Source organism: Lolium perenne, chromosome 2 (assembly GCF_019359855.2).
Source record: "Lolium perenne isolate Kyuss_39 chromosome 2, Kyuss_2.0, whole genome shotgun sequence".
In the NCBI taxonomy this organism is placed as follows: domain Eukaryota; kingdom Viridiplantae; phylum Streptophyta; class Magnoliopsida; order Poales; family Poaceae; genus Lolium; species Lolium perenne.
Genome location: NC_067245.2, coordinates 64,044,927 through 64,051,626, shown reverse-complemented (window position 1 = coordinate 64,051,626; position 6,700 = coordinate 64,044,927).

Sequence of the window (6,700 nt, the reverse complement as noted above, 5' to 3'; positions counted from 1 at the left end):
GATTTGAAGGGCAATGGACTGGTATAATTCTCCTTTTCTTTATGTAATCTTAGTTATCCTTTATATCCTTCCCATATATAATTTAATTTTTATTATTCAGCGTATACCGAAGGAAGTTGTTAGGTCCTTGAATATCTCACGAAAGCGGGGAGGCATGTTTTTTTGTTGATGACTATGGCTACCACCCTCGTGGTGCATACTACACTACTGCGATGGAAGGATGAAGTTCGATTCCTGCTGGTCGGAGTTTACTAAGGAGTATAACTTTGAATCTGGGAATGTTGTTCTCATTCTTTTCAACCGGGCGGCCGTGGTGGTATTGAAGTTTCAGTTGATATCCTATGATATAATCTTTATCATATGATATAATTGTTTTAGTCTACAATTTTTGTGTGCCCATTGTGTGTTTATGTCATATCGCTACCCTGGCCGCTCTTGTGTGAAGGGATTGTATAGTGGGATTATGTAGGGGGTACACTTTACGATTGACTATTTGGTCCTGCATTTTTTCTACTGCCAGTTCAATTTTCACTGATTTTAATTGTTCATTTTTTGCAAATTAATATGTACTTCCCTGGGCCTTGCGAAAAACAGAACAAGCCCACTAGGCTGGTAGTTAAACAACTGGGTATGATTGCCCAGGTTCCAAATAACAAAAGTAGAACATAGTCTTTGAAACATGACATAGTTTAACCATGAACCTACAGGGGAACAACTAAACAGAAACTAAATTTAGTGGAGAACATGAGGGCCAACAGCTGGACCGACGAGCGGGATGAGGCCGATCTGACGTAGTCCACGAGGAACTTGCCAAAGGCAGCGTGCTTCGCCTTGCTAGCGAGGATTGTGCTTCGCTTGCTACCTTTTCCAACTCCGTCGCGTGCCGGATCAGACACACGAGATCGTTCGGGAAAACCCTGCCGCAGAATGGGCAATGTGGCTTTCCGTTACGACGGAAAGGGATCTGGCCGATCTTCAGCTTCTTCAGAACGAAGCGGCTCTTCCGGTCCCGGTCCTCCTTGTCGCTGTCAACGTCCTCAGAGTCTTCCTGCGATTTTGAAAGTAAAGAAGAAGTGAGAGAAGGAAATTAACTGAAATACAATTGAAGCATTAAATATTTTTGTATGAACATTATTAAGAATTAATCATGTAGAATCAACATTTATGATCCAGATCCAACGATACATAATTACTTCACTAATATAAATAACCACCAATTTAAACTGTTGTCACAACTGGTTCATGGGTAGTCCAATCATTATTTCAGTATTATAAGTAAGCACCAATTTAAGAGAAAATGGTGATTATAAATTTCATGGATCAGGGATCAATCATTTGTTCCCGAAGATGTCTTGATTCATAAAACAATATGGATTCATGACGTCAATAAGCAGTGAATTGAACAAAAATTATGGTCATAAATTACATGCAACTGATAATTCACTTGTTCCCAAATTAAAATGATGTACACACTATGGTTTCATCGTATAAATAAGCACCAGTTTAAAACAAATGGTGATTATAAAATCCATGTATCAGATCAATTAATACTACCTATAATATAATTCTTGTAATCATAATCACACTGGTATGATTCATATTCGGATGAATTTAAGTTTGAAATGCATTGAGCGTTACACTAAGCAGGTATCATTCATCACACAAAAGGAATCATTACAGTTGAATCAAGATGTGCATCAAATATTACAGATCTAGTAACTACAAACCATAAATCAGATGAGCAAAAACCCCAGAATCATCAATTTGTACAAGAAGTCGCAGAGACGGGGCAAATCAATCTACCCTATGAGCAAACCCTATGGTGAACGGTAAGATCAAGAAAAACGGGATCGATCGGAATAGTAGAGTACCTCGCTGCGATTGTCGGAGGCCTCCTCTTCGAACTCGTCGCACTCTCTGGGGCCATATAGCTCGCGATGCTGCACAGAGTGGCGGTAGAACGGGTCATTCGGATCGAAGCCCTGGTCATCTGCTTGTGCCGCGGGAGCGGGGACGTCTCCACAGGCCTCATCAGCGACGGCGACCACGGCCGGTTGGGCGGAGCCCTCCACGGTCACGGTGCGGCGAAGAGCGGCTCCAGGTCCGGAAGAAGATCCCGCCTCCGCGACGTCGACTACTACCGGACCCTCGCCGTCGCCTCTGTCGACGTTGACGACCGCACTCGCCTCCGGCTCGTCTCCGCGAACACGCTTCATCTTCGGGATCTTCGGTGGAAGGGGAGGTCGGTGTTGCGCTGGTGGAGGTGCAAGCAGGGTTTTTCGCCAGAGATTGGGGAATAGAAGTTGCGGGTGGGAGAGACGATGGGGCCGATGGATATACAGTAGGTGCTGCCGTTTGGGTTCCTCTCTCTGACGCGTGGGTGTGAAAACGTGGATTGCTGCATGTAGTCAGTCCACTTTCCCATTACTTTGACATGGGTCCCATGCATGACGGATGGGCTGGCACAGAATTTTCAGTATGGGTATTAAATACTCTAAATTATTTGAAATACGAATTAGTGATCACACATAGCCTCTTCTTGAGTTTAGGGGATGATTTTTTGAAAATTTCCAAACCAAACTGCCAAGATAGCATGCTAGCATCATTACCCACATGTTGATGCACCCTTATGCCAAAATTTTTTCTAGTTTGTTATTTTCCATGGAAAGTGTTAGCCACACATTGGCCAATACACAAGGTTTGGAAAGATTTCAACAAATTTTCAATTTTATATGAAAGTTTGAGTGTTTGGTGAAACCTAGGTTGACCTAATTGCACTAAGAGGTTGTCAAACCTTTTTCCAAGTGAAACTTCTGTTGTAGGGTAATGTGGTGACGTTAAATGCCCCAAATTCATGGTGGTTTGGTGAGTTTTTGGTGATTTCCCCTCTTTTCGTCCGAAAACCCCTCGTTCGACACATGTCCACCATGGGGACACCAAGCCACCAACTCCCAAATATCAAAACCCATAGCAACCAAGGTGTCATATCACAATGTGCACAAGGGTGCCAAATCATGCCCCAGATCCATGGTGGTTTGGTGAGTTTTTGGCGATTTCCCCTCTTTTCGTCCGAAAACCCCTCGTTCGACACATGTCCACCATGGGGACACCATGCCACCAACTCCAAAAAATCAAAACCCATAGCAACCAAAGTGTCATATCACAATGTGCACAAGGGTGCCAAATCATGCCCCAGATCCATGGTGGTTTGGTGAGTTTTTGGCGATTTCCCCTCTTTTCGTCCGAAAACCCCTCGTTCGACACATGTCCACCATGGGGACACCATGCCACCAACTCCCAAATATCAAAACCCATAGCAACCAAGGTGTCATATCACAATGTGCACAAGGGTGCCAAATCATGCCCCAAATCCATGGTGGTTTGGTGAGTTTTTGGCGATTTCCCCCTCTTTTCGTCGAAAACCCCTCGTTCGACACATGTCCACCATGGGGACACCAAGCCACCAACTCCCAAATATCAAAACCCATAGCAACCAAGGTGTCATATCACAATGTGCACAAGGGTGCCAAATCATGCCCCAAATCCATGGTGGTTTGGTGAGTTTTTGGCGATTTCCCCCTCTTTTCGTCCGAAAACCCCTCGTTCGACACATGTCCACCATGGGGACACCAAGCCACCAACTCCCAAATATCAAAACCCATAGCAACCAAGGTGTCATATCACAATGTGCACAAGGGTGCCAAATCATGCCCCAGATCCATGGTGGTTTGGTGAGTTTTTGGCGATTTCCCCTCTTTTCGTCCGAAAACCCCTCGTTCGACACATGTCCACCATGGGGACACCATGCCACCAACTCCAAAAAATGAAAACCCATAGCAACAAAGGTGTCATATCACAATCTGCACAAGGGTGCCAAATCATGCCCCAAATCCATGGTGGTTTGGTCAGTTTTTGGCGATTTCCCCCTCTTTTCGTCCGAAAACCCCTCGTTCGACACATGTCCACCATGGGGACACCATGCCACCAACTCCAAAAAATGAAAACCCATAGCAACCAAGGTGTCATATCACAATGTGCACAAGGGTGCCAAATCATGCCCCAAATCCAAGGTGGTTTGGTCAGTTTTTGGCGATTTCCCCCTCTTTTCGTCCGAAAACCTCTCGTTCGACACATGTCCACCATGGGGACACCATATTATGTTATTGTTCACCACTTTGAGATTTTTTCGATGAAAAATTTCAGATAAATGAGTAAAAGTCATAAAGAAAATTTGAATCACAATTTTTGGTGATTTTTACGTATTGTATGTTTTGATTTTGAAGAACTCTACTGCTCTGAACATTTAGTTTACTAGCACTTTGAAGTACTAGGATGTAGACAACATAAAATTGAAACCTCCCAAGACAATTGTTAACATATCATGGCAAAATATTTACAGTTTCAAAAGAATGGACTACTAGCCAAAAGCACCTCACGGAGGGAGACCAAACCAAAAGATCGGGGGTCATGCGGCGAGAAGAGATGATCAATCCACCATCGAGCGGGACTTTGTCGACCACGATCTTGCGGTAGAGCTCGTACGAGACCCAAGCATCAATGGCTGCATACTCGATGTTCATAGTTGGAAGTGGGAAGTCCCCCCACGATGCTGTGCCGATGGTGGTGGAACTTCTTCTTCATATCACCGAACCATGAATCAATGAGTCTTGCTGCCATGGTAGCCATGCCAGCCCTCGCATGACCAGTGTACTTGAAGTACTCGTCCTGGAGATCGACATAGTACTCAGAAGGAATCTCCATGTGCCATGTCCTCCGCAGAACTCTCTTGTCACCACGGATGTCAACACTGCAAACGTAGCGCCTTCTCGAAAGAAATCGCAGATTGCCGGAGACTCCCACCGCTTAGCACTGCAGAAACAAAGTAATGTACTAGTCACAGATCAGTTACAAATATGCAAGAACCTAAAGAGGTGACGAAGATGAAACAAATTAATAAATCGGGAACAATGTGTAGCAGATTTAGATCGGGAATGTACTTGCTTTTACGGAACAATGTGTAGCAGATTTAGATCGGGAATGTACTGATTTTCGGGAACAATGTCTAACGAAAATCAAAGAGAGACAGAACGGCGGCAAGTAAAAAACCCCAATCGAAAGATTAAAAAAGGGGATTAGTTCTTACGCTGCGTAGTGGAACACCGGCACATGTCGACGCATGCGAGAGTTGAACCACGGCGATCTTCTTCTCGTCCTCGGCTCGATGGTTGGTGTACTCGAAGTCGAGGCCGACGAACTTGTGCTCGTCCTCCATGAGCCACTCCGTGTACATGTCGAGGACGCGGCGCACTTCCCAGGGGTCGTTGGTGTAGACCACCTCCAGGTCCTCCTCGTCGTGCATGTGGACTGCGCGCGTGCTAGTCCGATTGTACATTTGCCGTTCATCCATGTCCATGGCGACGCAGCGGCGGGAGACGAAGATAATGAGGGAGAGGAGACGACGAGAAGTGTGGAAAGTGGAAACCAGGATGCGGTGCGAATATTGAGACGGTAGGGGAGGGGGAAGGGGATAAATATCATCCCCATTAATTACTCCGTCCGAATATTGACACGGCAGACGAAGAGAAAACTGACGCGGGTCTAGTCCAACTGACGCGCAGTCAACCGTGTTGTCACGTCTAAACCCAGCACCGCCCATTTGCACTCCTATTGACCTACCGAAATTTACTCCACGATATAACTTGCCATCATATCACGACCTCCTTCAGCCGCCGCCAGATCTCGCCACGTCTCTCGCCGCCAGATCTCGTCACGTCTCTCTCGCCGCCCACGGCTCGCCACGTCTCTCGCCGGCGAGACTTGTAAGACTCGCGCTCGCGTCGAGACCAACGATGGCGCCTACTAGTGGAGTACGTAAATAACATGTACGTCTCGCGATCGATCGTTGTTTCCGATTTGTAATCTTTCTTCATATTTTTTGCGGTGTCCGGTTGCTTTGACAAGAAGGGGATGTGCGCGGCGGAGGAGTCGCGTTAGGTTTTTCGTCCAAACACTACAAGAGGGTTTTGAGGAGAAGACGGTACATGCACTTACAAGTTTAAAATTCATTCAGATGTTTTATTAATTCGCCGCCACATCAAAGTTTAACACGTGATCCTAGTAGTTATTGCTAGTTTAGTACTATTATTCAGATGTGTGTAATAATTGTTGGTCACCATATGTATTAACCGCTTATTTATGGTAGAGTTTTACGATAGTTGTGATAACTTTTACGTTCATACCAGTTTTACGATAGTTGTAGCTGTTAGAGATAGAGGTATCGGTAGTTCAGTCCTATACCGATAGAAGTTCAGATATGTGCTGATAGAAGTTTAGATATGTGCTGATAGAAGTTCAGATATGTCTTGATAGAAGTCCAAGATCTGAGACTCGGTGATTATCCGAGTAGACGCATATTTAACTTACTTTTGTATTAACTCTACTGAATTTAGGTCATCCCTTGCTACTATAGACCGTATTTCCTTAAGAAGTATGGTGTCCAGACCTCCCACAGGACAACTTTTGAAGCTGCACTCAAAACCAAAGATGGCCATGCATTTGTTGTTAATGTTACCAACAGAGCTGGCAGAACCTATATCAACGGAAGATTTTGGAACGAATTTGCTAGAGTGTACAATTTTAAGGTTGGCATGGAGTTAATTTTCAGAGTTAACTCATCTGCTCAGATACTCTTGTAATAAGC